The sequence below is a fragment of the Zalophus californianus genome, chromosome 16, assembly GCF_009762305.2.
Source record: "Zalophus californianus isolate mZalCal1 chromosome 16, mZalCal1.pri.v2, whole genome shotgun sequence".
Classification (NCBI taxonomy): Eukaryota; Metazoa; Chordata; class Mammalia; order Carnivora; family Otariidae; genus Zalophus; species Zalophus californianus.
Genome location: NC_045610.1, coordinates 36,614,694 through 36,627,614, shown reverse-complemented (window position 1 = coordinate 36,627,614; position 12,921 = coordinate 36,614,694). Strand labels below are relative to the sequence as shown.

The 12,921-nt window shown below is 45.2% G+C and overlaps 1 non-coding gene across 1 annotated transcript; it reads left to right on the top strand.

Annotated features, from left to right (window-relative positions):
* The first annotated feature begins 10,227 nt into the window (after positions 1–10,227).
* TRNAQ-UUG lies at positions 10,228–10,299 on the top strand. Its single transcript has one exon. It is a non-coding gene; the product is annotated as a tRNA-Gln (tRNA).
* Positions 10,300–12,921: the final 2,622 nt, after the last annotated feature.

Below are 12,921 nucleotides of genomic sequence, written 5' to 3'. Positions count from 1 at the left end.
GTCTTAAATTTTCAAAAATTAAATAAACAAATAAATTTGATTAAATAAAATAAATTTGATTTTTAAATTTGGTATGTGTCCATTATAACCTTGATTTTCTTTTAATCTTTTCTTTAAAATTATACATTTATTTATTTGTTTTAGAGAGAGAGAGTGCGTGAGCAGGGGGAAGGGGCAGAAGGAGAGGGAGAAAGAGAATCTCAAGTAGACTCCACACTGAGCACGGAGCCTGACATGGGGCTCCATCTCACAGCCCTGTGATCATGGCCTGAGCTGAAACCAACAGTCGGACACTTAACCAAGTGAGCCACCCAGAGCCCCCTATCTTTTAATCTTAATAGATAATTTTGAGTATTTAAAATTTTTTCAAAAGATTTTATTTTTTAAGCAATCTCCACACCTAATGTGGGGCTAGAACCCACAACCCTGAGATCAAGAGTCACATGCTCCACTGACTGAGCCAGCCACATGCCCCAACTTTGAGTGTTTTAGAAGAAAAATAATTTCTAAAAACATAAAAGATAATTTTAATTTAAACACTTTTTACATTTGCCTCAATTTACCCTTGAGTTAAATTTTGAGCACTTTGAACACAACTTTTTTTTAAAAGATTGTATTTATTTGACAGAGAGAGACAGAGCGAGAGAGGAAACACAAGCAGGGGGAGTGGGAGAGGGAGAAGCAGGCTTCCCGCGGAGCGAGGAGCCCGATGTGGGGCTCGATCCCAGGACCCTGGGATCATGACCTGAGCCGAAGGCAGACGTTTAACAACTGAGCCACCCAGGCGCCCCCACCCTCATCTTTTTTAATTCCTCAGATAATTACTACTCGGTGTGCTGGTCTGCAAATCTGTAAGGAGCATGCGTCAAAATGTAATCAACACACTGCTTCCTTCATTGAGAAAGTCTTGCCATGAAAAAGTGTCAGCTCAACTAAAACAGTGTGCTTCAGGATGTAGATGGTTTTGATTCTGATACAAGCTCCTTACCTCAACGCGGACTAGTAGCAGACAGCTCGCAGACCAAACCTTGGGGCGTACTTTGGATTAAGGGTTGGCAAAATTTTTGTAAAGGACCAGACAGTAAATATTTTAGGTTTTGTGAGCCACTGAAGGTCTTTTCTTCTTTTTTTAAATATATAACTCTATAAAATGTAAAAATGGGGATGCCTGGGTGGCTCAGTCGGTGAAGCATCTGACTCTTGATTTCGGCTCAGATCATGCTCTCAGGGTCCTGGGATCGAGCCCCGCATCGGGCTCCCTGCTTGACGGGAAGCCTGCTTCTCCCTCTCTACTCTCCCTGCTTGTGTTCCCTCTCTCATTGTCTCTCTCTCTCTGTCAAATAAATAAATAAAAATCTTTAAAAAAAAAAAAACTCCATTGCTTTGGTATGTTGTCAACTTTTAGTCATATGGAAACCACAGCTTGACAATATTTTTGATTTTGCCATTATAAAGATGTATTTGTCATGGTAGGAGGATAAAGCATATATTATAACAGTTTGCTGGCTTCAGGTATTATAGCTTTTAAATATTTTGAAATAATTAAGATATAGATAAAATACTTAAATATTTAGACAGATATTTGATTTGTCCCAGGCCTGGTTCCACATAAATGTCTGCTTTCCTGATTAAATATTGTGTTCGTGATCCAGGAGGATACGGTTGTGTACTTTCATGGCCATTAAAGCATTCTCCAACGTCCCCCCCAGTGGGGACCATTTTGACATGCTTATCATCAGTCTGTTCCAGACACATTTTCTTCCCTGTCCCAAGATCTGGAACCTTCTACTCCAGCAGGGAGGAGTACTTAAAATGGAGCTCTTGTAGGGTGTTTGCCTAAACTGTGAGCCAATTCTCCAAGCTGGTCAACTACCCAGAGAGTGTGGGACCCTACTCCCTGGTGAAAATGTATCGGACCGGGAGAGGCAGATTCCTGTGCCAGCGACCAATCAGATTGTCTTAGAATTTGAATTGGGTCTGCAAGCAAGGCTCTGTGGATGGCTGGACTCCAGATGTCACACTCAGGAGCTACTCGTGTGCCCCTTACACTGAGCGGACTTTTTTCTGAGCCTTCGGCCAGAAAAAAAAGCAACATACGGACAAAGAGGAGCTGAAACAAGAGCCTCCTGACAGCCTTGTGGTTCTTTCCTGAGGTCTGGCTACAGTCCTGCCCTGGGATTTTGTGAAACACCATACCCTTACAATTCTTCCTTTTTGCTTAACCTAATTTGAGTTGGCCCCTGTTACTTCTAACCACAGTGTCCTGAATAATACAACCATTCTGTGTGTCTGCCTGTTTTCAAAACAGAAAAGCGTAACTAAAAAGTTTTCTCCTTGGGTGGTTTGGAAGAAAAATCAGGTCACAGACAATAACAGCCACACAGAACTCCCTCCAGCCTTGCATTTCAGACATAACCAAACAGCCCGGGCCAGACTGATAACAGAGCTTTCCTTCCAGGGCACTGCAGGACAGTGAAGTATCCCTTGCAGGGAAGTGACAGTGAAGGACAAGGAAGACACTGAAGTCATCCTTTCTAAGACTTCGGCTAAACCCCAAATTCCAGGACAAGTTGGTGCAAATCATCCTGTGGGCCTCCAGGGGGAGCTCGAGCCTGCTCTGTCTCCCCCTCTCCCCGCCCATTCCACACCCCCTGCTCAGGAAAGGAAAACTGCTGCCCTTTCAGCAAAGAGGAATCTGTTGGCCACCAGCCATGTGTGGGTGTGTCCGTTTCACGTGGCCGAAGTGGAAATGGGATTGGGATCCGCGCTCTTCTGAATACTCTCTTCTCCACCCAGGAAGTTTCCCCTCTGTTTTTTTTAATTTATTTTTAGGATTGATTTATTTATTTGAGAGAGAGAGTTTGAGTGGTGGTGAAGGGCAGAGGGAGATGGAGAAAGAAACTCAAGCAGACTCTGCTGAGCGCATAGCCCAAGGCGGGGCTCGATCTCACGACGCTGAGATCACGACCTGAGCTGAAAACAAGAGTTGGAGGCTTAACCGACTGTGCCCCCCAGGTGCCCCTGTTTTTGACTTTTAATAGACCAAAAATATGTATAAGCCACTATGAAAAGGTTATCTAGAATGCTTTTACCTACAAGTACCAGAAACTTGACCCAAGTTTAAACTTGTCTTAAATGGTCTCAGGTGGAGTAAAGAGGCGGGGCAGACCACAGGTATGCTATGATCAGGAGGAAGATCAGGGATTCCAAGCCCAGCAGTAGGGGGGGTGTCTTGCTCAGCCCATCTGGCAGTTCCAGGTTCTTCTGTCAAGGAGGGGTCCCCTTGTCCATTACCGTCCATATCCCCATCTGAGTGGTCCTCGGGCAGGGTGACCCTTCTGTGGCCTGTCAAAGCTTTAACTGCCCACTTCCTGCCTGGGGATGGCCGTAGGAGGTAAAACTAACTGGCAGTTATCAGTACAATTTTTAAGGAAATTGAATTGCTAATGAAATCTTATTAGAGGTTTCTAAAGCTTAAGAGGTTTTCTGTCATTTCCAGTCAATTCCAGACATCTTGTCTAGACATGGTCTTTGAGACTGGGAAACCTGTTCTGGTAACCACAGGACTCCGTGCCTCTACCCTCTGGCACTCAGTTAAATGGTTTCTGCCTTGAGGCTATTCGAAATCTTCCTCTGAGGGACAGAGACTATAATCTGCTCTTTGCTCCCAGGTTTCTCCTCTTTGTGAGCAGAAAATGATGAAAACATTGCAATGTAAATAGGCTGGTCTTTTGCTTAACCTGGTTTCCAGCTAAGTCTCCTGTCTCCGTTGGTGCTTTCTCTTGGGGTAGAGAATTCAGCTCTTCTGGACCTGCAAGGCTCCAAATTATAGGACTTCCAGGAAACTTGGATTGCAAGCCACTCTTAAAGAAATCATATTACAGGGGCGCCCGGTGGCTCAGTCGTTAAGCGTCTGCCTTCGGCTCAGGTCATGATCCCAGGGTCCTGGGATCGAGCCCTGCATCGGGCTCCCTGTTCCGCGGGAAGCCTGCTTCTCCCTCTCCACTCCCCCTGCTTGTGTTCCCTCTCTCGCTGTGTCTCTCTCTGTCAAATAAATAAAATCTTAAAAAAAAAAAAAAGAAACCATATTACACCTGCTTTAAAACAGGGCACCTTCAGCCTGAAACTTGTCTTCCTTATGGGACCATCCTAAAGATGAATCACTAACACATGCCAACACGCTCATTTTTCCTACCAGTTCCCATTCTTGATATTCTAGAGTCTTGATAGGCACATAGTCTGTGTTCTGGACACCAGCAAGCTTCAGGATCACCAGTTTCCCAGTTGGTCGCTGTCTCTACCCCATCTCTTCCACTGAACCGTACATCGAATAACCTTCACAGAGGATTCATACCTGAATACAGCTCTTCTTTTTCTTAATCCTTTGCCTGGATGCTCCAGCGGGCCTTATGCCCTTCAGCCTTCCTGCCCCGGCTTCATACAAGTCTCCCTTATAAAAATCTATGTTTCTTATCCTACTTGAAATTTTACCAAGCGATTATCAAAGTTTTAATTATGTAACTGAATAATCTGTCCCTCTCCTATCCTGTGTGCTTGGCAAAGGATCCCAGCTCTCTGCATGCAAGGACACAGAAGGCATGAATCATAAAAGGAAAAGAAAAGCATACATTTGATTTGATTGAAATTAAAGCCTTCTGCCAATCAAAGGATACTATTAAGAAAGTGAAAAGAAAAGCCACAGACTGGAAAAAAAGATCTGTTATACAAATATTTGGCAAAAGGATGCATAGCCCAGGGATGCCTGGGTGGCTCAGTCAGTTAAGCGTGTGCCTTCGGCTCAGGTCGTGATCCCAGGGTCCTGGGATCGAATCCTGCATCGGGCTCCCTGCTCTGCGGGGAGCCTGCTTTTCCCTCTGTCTCTAATGAATAAATAAATAAAATCTTTTTTAAAAAAAGGAATGCATATCCCAGATACATAAAGAATTCCTATAAATCAGTAAGATAAAGGCAGTTGTTTTAAATGGGCAAAATAGTTGAAGAAGCACTTAGAAAAGAAGATATCCAAATAGCTAGGGAGCATGTAAAAAAGAAGTTCAACATCATTAGCTACCAGGGAAATGCGTATTAAAACCACAAGCAGAGATCATTGCACACCCACCAGAGTGGTTAAATTTAAGGCTAACAATATCACCTCTTAGCTAAGACGTGAAGCCCCTGAAATGCTCTCATACGCTGCTGGTGGGAGGGTAAAATAGTACAACCCCTCTGGAAAGCTGTTTGACAATTTCTGATAAATGTAAATGTCCGCTTACCCTATGACCCAGCAATCCCATTCTCGGTGTATACCCAGGCCCGAAACAGGTTTGCACGGGAAGGATCACAGCAGCTTTATGTATATTAACCCCAAACTGGAAACAACCCAAATGTCCATCAACTGGACCAACACATTTGGTATTCCTACAGTGGAATACTACTTTACAATAGGAAAAAACCATACCTCGGATATATAAAGTGACATGGATAAATCTTGAAAACACTATGTTGAGCAAAAGATATCATTTTGTGGTATGTTCTTTATATATATGCTTAAAGAATAGGCAAAACTAATCTTTCAGTGATAGAAACCAGAGTAGTGATTTCAGGGGAGCAGGACAGGGAATGGCTGGAAAAGATCCCAGGGAACTTTCTGGGATGATGGAAATGCTATATATCTTGATCTAGGTGATAGTCACACAGGTTTATGCATACATTTGTAAAAAAAAAAAGATTAATTGATTTCTTCAGTTAAGGTTTGTGCATTTTACTTTATGTAAATAATATCTCAATAAAATACCATTTAATTAGATGTATGTACTATTATGGAACAATCCTCAAGATATGGTGCTGAGTAAAACAAAGTGCAGAATAGTATTTGCACTTTTTTTTTTTTAAGATTTTATTTGTCAGAGAGAGAGAGAGCACAAGCAGGGGGAGCAGCAGGCAGAGGGAGAGGGAGAAGCAGGCTCCCCACTGAGCAAGGAGCCCAATGCAGGGCTCGATGCAGGGCTCGATCCCAGGATCCCGGGGTCATGACCTGAGCTGAAGGCAGACACTTAACCAACTGAGCCACCCAGGTACCCCAGTGTTTCCACTTTTTTTTAAAAGAAAAGGAGTATGGGGTGCCTGGCTGGCTCAGTTGGTGAAGCATGAGACTCTTTATCTCGGGGTTGTGAGTTCAATCCCCACGTTGGGCATAAAGCTTACTTTAAAAAAAAAAAAAAGGAAAAAAAAGGAGTACGCATATTCATGTATATTTATGTAAAAATAAAATATCTCTAGAAGGAGAGCATCAGAAATTGCCTCTGAGAGCAGAAAATTATAGTCAAGAAGTTTTATTTGTCTGTGCATTTCCTTTTATACCTTGTGAAGTTTGTATTGTGCTCATGTATTACTCATGTAAATATTTTAAACGTTTTAAGGAAAGAAGAAACAAGGTTTGTTTTTTTTTTTAAAGATTTTATTTATTGATTTGACAGAGAGATAGAGAGAGGGCACAGGTAGGCAGAGAGGCAGGCAGAGGGAGATGGAGAAGCAGGCTCCCTGCCGAGCAGGAAGCCCGCTGTGGGGCTCGATCCCAGGACCCCGGGCTCATGACCCAAGCTGAAGACAGCCACTTAACCGACTGAGCCACCCAGGTGCCCCGAAGAAACAAGGTTTTTAAGTCACATGTCATTATTATGTTAAGCACAAAAGCAGAACATACGATTATACAGTGAAGACTATGTAAAAATGCAGTTTAAAACAGGAAGTGGAAAAAATCAAATGTCAAAGATGCTTGTTGGGGAGCACTTGTCTGGCTCAGCCAGAAGAGCCTGGGACTCTTGATCTCAGGGTCGTGGGTTTGAGCCCCACGTTGGGTGGAGAGATTACTAAAGAAAATAAACTTTTTAGGGCACCTGGGTGGCTCAGTTGGTTAAGTGACTGCCTTCGGCTCAGGTCATGATCCTGGAGTCCCAGGACCGAGTCCCGGGATCGAGGCCCGTGTCGGGCTCCCTGCTCAGTGGGGAGTCTGCTTCTCCCTCTGACCCTCCCCCCTCTCATGCTCTCTCTATCTCATTCTCTCTCTCAAATAAATAAATAAAATCTTTAAAAAAAAAGAAACTTTTTTTAAAAAGTGGCTTGTTGGAATTGTAGTTATTTAAAAATCTTTCTACTTCACTGCATTTTCTACATTTTCCATAATAAATGCTTCACCTTTAAAACCTGAAAAGATAAAATAATCATTTTAAAAGGAGAAAGTGAAAACCTTCAAGAAAAGGATGAAATGTGGATGCTGCTTTGTTCAAAGAAAGTAAGCAGCCAAATTTCCCCGTCAGAGCCTCTGGAATGCCAGGTCCAGAGCAGGGGGCTGGGCAGCAGGCTCAGAGACTCAGGGCCTCACGTGTCACCTGGCACAAGGTGGGGCTTATGGCTTGTCTGGCATAGCTGGGGCTCCCAAGGCAAAGTAGGGGATTTGTGGTGCATGTCACCTGTCCCGGGTGGCAAGGACACAGAGCAAGGCTGATTCTATCGCAGCTAGCTGTGAGCAGCATCAGCATGGATAAAGGAAACTGACTTGGACTTGACAGTGAATATGAATTCTTTCCACTTCACTCAAAACATTACTGTACCTATTGTTCCATTCGCTAGCCATTTGTAGGCTCACAAGAAACTTGGAAGAATACCTTAAAAGTCCCTAATCCGGACTTTAGCTGTCTTTTCTTAACCTCTGACCTCATTAAACTTTCTGGGGTACCCTCTGCCTCAGTTCAGCCCTCAATCCCAGGTGCCACCGCTTCAAGCCAGGCTAACCCCGCCTCCCACAGAGCCCAGACTTCCCTGCGCTTGAGGAGCCACCTTGTGGAGGCTGAGAGTCTGTGCTCAAAGCCAATGCCATCCCTGGGGTGTCATGCATTACGGATTTATGTTAAAAGAAACTAGTGATGCAGGGCAGGGGGATTACATATTGTCTCTCTTTTCTCTGTTGTCTCAAAATTAACCAATGTGATGTTAAAGAGAATGTTCTTTCTCCCTCCTGAGTTCTCCTGTGCCCTCTGAGGGGGTTCATTGAGTGTGTTTGGTATGGCACTAGCCATATTTAAAAATCAGCCAGTCCTGAGCCTTGTCCCCAGAAGAATTCACAGTCCAACCAAGGGGACATGGGGAGGGATGATGGGAGAGACTGAGCCACAGAACACAATTACCTATAATTCTAGCAAGTAATGACAAAAGCTGTCAGGGAGATGATCCTCTTATGTCACTTGAGGAATTCACGAGTGGGGATTTCAGTGAGGGTCTCATTTGGGCTGGTAAGATGTTTCAAGCTGAGAAGATGGAGGGTACTGGAAAGGAAGAACTAGGGAGTGGGAGGAGGGAGAAGTCCTCCTACTGGACAGAAGGAACTATCTCCTGTACACTTTCAAAGGGCATAATCACAACTCTTTAGGATTTCTATGTAGCTTCTGAAAATTTAATTTCAATACACTTTCAGAAGGAAATAGATGGGAAACCGGAGAGACTAAAGCCATTTGATATCAAGTCAATTCGATATTGTTACTCCAGCCTAATAAAGAGACACCCTTATCTCACCATAGGAACTCAGTGGGAGTTTGGTTCACTCCTCGAAATGGAAAAACTGTAATGTTTCTTCTGACAATATACAAGAGTTATAAAATATTTTTTCAAGCAATACAGTAAATCAGAAACTGTGAGAATGTATTCCCCAGGGATATCTGTCCACAGCAGACCTTTTAGGATTGGAACTAAGCAGGGTTTTGACCGAAGGCAAGAGAAACAGATTCTAGGTTAATTTAAACAGGAACAGGACTCCTTGGAAGGAAGTCGGATAGCTCATAGCATCAGAGGGAAAGCAACTCAAGAAAATGGACAAGAACGAGGGGGAACTAGGCAAGCAGGAACCCAGCCAAGGTCAGGATCTGGGGCAGTCTGGTTAGGATCCGAACTCTGCTGTCAGTGTCCCTGAGACACTGGGTGTCACAGCTACCACCAGGAGCAGAACAAGTGCTAAAATGTCCCTTGTTTCTGGGCATCAGTCGCTTTGGATTCTAAGTCCAGCTGGCCAGGCTAAGGGACACACAGTCACTCTGGAGAGGGAGTGTATCTGTCTTGGAGCACAGCCCTGCTGTCACCCAGACCTACACCGTGCTGGATCCCTCAAGAAAGGCAGCCGGTCCTATGTCACAGAGCAAATAAATGGGAAATGTCTATTACACACCCATACAGTTTTTCTGTTTGTAGATAAGTGCGATTTTATTATACATACTAACTGGTAAGTAGATTTTTGGTGTTGGTTTGGTTAGGCCTGTCGCTCTTTTCATGTTAATACAATAAATCAGCGTCATACATAATACATCAAAATTATGTCAATACAATAAAAACTCATCCCCTAAATTCCTGCACAGTATTAATCGTTCAGATATTGTCAATATTTACTAAATCGATTTTCGCTTTTATGTTCTATTCTTTACCATTGTGAACATCGCTGCTGAGAACATCCTTGAACACTTGGCACTGGCCCTCGTAGTCCTTTAGGATAAAGTTACAAAAGTGAAACTGCTGAGTCAAATGTTATAAAAGGAGTTGACCTGGAAAAGCCCAAGAGGGAGTCTGTCTCCCACTGATCAAAACCCGCAGGTTGAAAGGCACCACCCCCCACGGCAGTCCCATTAAGCCTCCCGTAAAGCGGGGCGCGGAAGTAGAACTTTGTGGGTCTCGGTAGAGAGGCGGCTTTCAAGTCCACGCCCGACCGTTCGCGCTTGGGGCGCCCGGGCTTTGAACCGCCGTCCCCCCACGTGCCAGTCCGCTTCCCTCCCCGCTTGGCCATAGTGGCCGCGCAGGGAGCGCCTCGTGGAAATAAATAAATAAACAAGCCCGGAGCCCGGGATGCGCGCGCCGAGACTTCCCTCCCGGCAGCGGCCGCAGCCGGCAGTCTCCGCCCCGCAGCCGGCCGTCTCCGCCCCGCAGCCCGCCGTCCTCCCGGCTTCCCCCGGCGCAGGGCAGGACCCCGGGAGGAGACCAGGAAGAGCGGCGACAGGAGATGACACCCGGCACTGGCAACGCCGGGGCCGCCGAAGCGCTTGCGGCTCCCCGCTTCCGCCCGCCCGAGCGGCCTCGGGCCCGGGGCGCAGAGGCCGGGCGGGAGAACCGGGCCTCCGCCGCCGCTCTGGGAAGGCAGCTCCGCGCGCCATGTGGCTTGAGAAGTCTCCCGGCCGCTTGAAGCAGCCAGTGGGTCCCATGGTGTAATGGTTAGCACTCTGGACTTTGAATCCAGCGATCCGAGTTCAAATCTCGGTGGGACCTCTTCAAACCTTTTGGTTCTACAATTCCTGTTTTGGGGACTGCTGGCGACGGCGGCCACTTCGGGCTGTGCCGTTACCCCCGTGACCTAGGGGATCGCGGTTTAGGGTCCCTCCCCCTCTCGTTTCAGGGCCGGCCTGAGAGTCGCAGTGCGCATGCGTAAGAGGCCCGGCGGAAAAGTGTTGGTGGAGACCGAGAGTGACTTTACCTTGGAAAGGAGGGCGAAGGAACCCGAGGGACCCCAGGGAGCCTGCTTCGGACCGCAGCCTTCGGGATTAGGAGACCCCCTCACCTCCACCCCCTGCTGCTGGGAATCCTTCTTCCTATTGGCTGGTGTGCGGAGTGCGATCGATTGCTGCTTTCTCAACCGGGAATGAAATGCTGGGTGGAGCCGCGGAGCGCGGGAAACAGTAACAGGCTGGGGAGAAGGGAGTGTGTTTGGATCTATTCCGTCTGTGAGTCGGTCAGATGGTGAAGTGGGTCTGATTGGTTGTCCGGCACTCAGGCCGTGGGCAGTGAGGTTGTCCGTGTCTGTTCTTCCGGCCGGCCCAGCGGGTGAGGGGATCTCCACTCGCCGTTTCTCACCCTCCGGATGGGATGTTTCTCCCTTAGGGGGTAGGAATCTCTGTGGGGTTCACCAACAGGGTTGAGCACGTCTATTGGCGAATCTGTCCAGGACTGGTGGTGTTTTGGGTGCTGGCCAGGCGCGCGTGATTTGCAGGAAAGGGTGTGTCTCTGGGATAGAGGGGAAGAGGCGCGCCTGGAGTGTTGTCTTCTTTGAATTGTATCTGGGTTTTGAGAGATGTCTGGCCCCCTGGGATGAGTGATGAGGGAGCTCATTGACGCATTTGTGATCTCCCTACAGGGTGATTGGCACTGTGGCTCTATGTGCCTGCCCCTTGGGAGGATGCCATGGAAACAGGATCCTTGCTCTTATTTCCCCTGAGCACCCCTCCTTCCCACCCCCCACCCCCACACACTGCAAATACGTTTGAATGAATTTGTGTGTACGAAAGATCCCACCCTCAAAAATACGTAGGCATGAGAGGTGGGAGGGCTTGCTCTACCAGACATTAAAGATTATTATCAACTATGAACTATAAGAATTGAGATAGTGTGGTCCTGGTGCAAGAGAGACAAGCATGCCAATGGAACATAAGGGGGACGGGGGGGGGGGCCCAGATACAGCCCCACACGTATGTGGACAAGTGATTCATGACAAAGGTAGCACAACAGAGCAGGAGGGAAAATAATCTACTTTTTAATAAATTATTCTGGGAGGATTGGATGTCCAAATGGAAAAATATGAAATCAAATTCCTCCCAACTTACACTAAATACAGCAATACAATCCATGTGAATCATAGACCTTAACGGGAAGGGAAAAGCAATAAAGCTTTTGGAAGAAAACATAAGAGAATATCTTCATGACCTCAGGGTAGGGAAAGTCCTCTTAAACAAGACACAAAAAGTTCTAAAAGCTTAGTCTATGTCACCATATTAATATGATACTCTATGTTCTTCTTATCAAAAAAAACCCAAAAAGAAAGTGAAAAAGTAAGCCTCAAAATTAGAAAAGATGTTTGTAATGTATAACTGGCAAAGAAATGGTCTCTAGATTATTTAAAGAACTTGTAATAATCAGTAAGAATTTAAAATAAATCAGTAAGAATAAAGACAACCTAATAGAAAAATAGCAAACTACTTGAACTGGCACTGCACAAAAAAAGGAAATCCAAAATAACTGATATAGGGTCACCTGGGTAGCTCAGTGGGTAGAGCATGCAGCGCTTGACCTTGAGGTTGTGGGTTCAAGCCCCAAATTGGGTGTAGAGATTACTTAAAAATAAAATCTTAAGGGGCACCTGCACCTGGGTGGCTCAGTGGGTAAAGGCTCAGACTCTTGATTTTGGCTGTTGGTGAGCTCAGGGTTTTGAGATTGAGTCTCCTGTAGGGCTCTGCACTCAGCAGAGAGGGGTCTGCTTAAGTTTCTCTCTGCCCACACTGTGCCTGCTCCCTCTCTCTCTCTAATAAATAAATAAATAATGAAATCTTTTTTAAAAATAACATATACATATGAAAAGATGCAAAGCGTAATTAATCATAGCAAAATGCAAATGAAAGGCTCAATGAGATACCACTATACACCCACCGGAATGACAAAGCTGACTCTTTGTAAGAATAGAGAATAATGTGAACTCTCACAGGAATGTAAACTAGTAGAAACTAATTTGACATTACTGAAGCTGAAGATGCTTACACCCTATGATCTAGCAATTTCATCTTGTACATATATCCACAGAAATGTGGGCATTTGAGCACTTAGAGACATGTATAAGAGTGTTTTTGGCAACATGATAGCCAAAAATTGGAAAGAACTCAAATGTCCAACAGTAGAATGGATAAATAATTTACAGTAAGGCCATACAATAGAATATTATACACCGACAAAATGGATGAGTCTTTTTTAAAAAAAAAAAGTATTGAGCAAAAGAAGGCAGATACAAAAGAATAAATAATATATGACTCCATTTATATAAAGTTGCTAAACAGGCAAAAATAACTACTGTATATTGTTTAGAGCTATAAACTTAGATGGTACAACTATCAAGCAAAGCAAAAATTC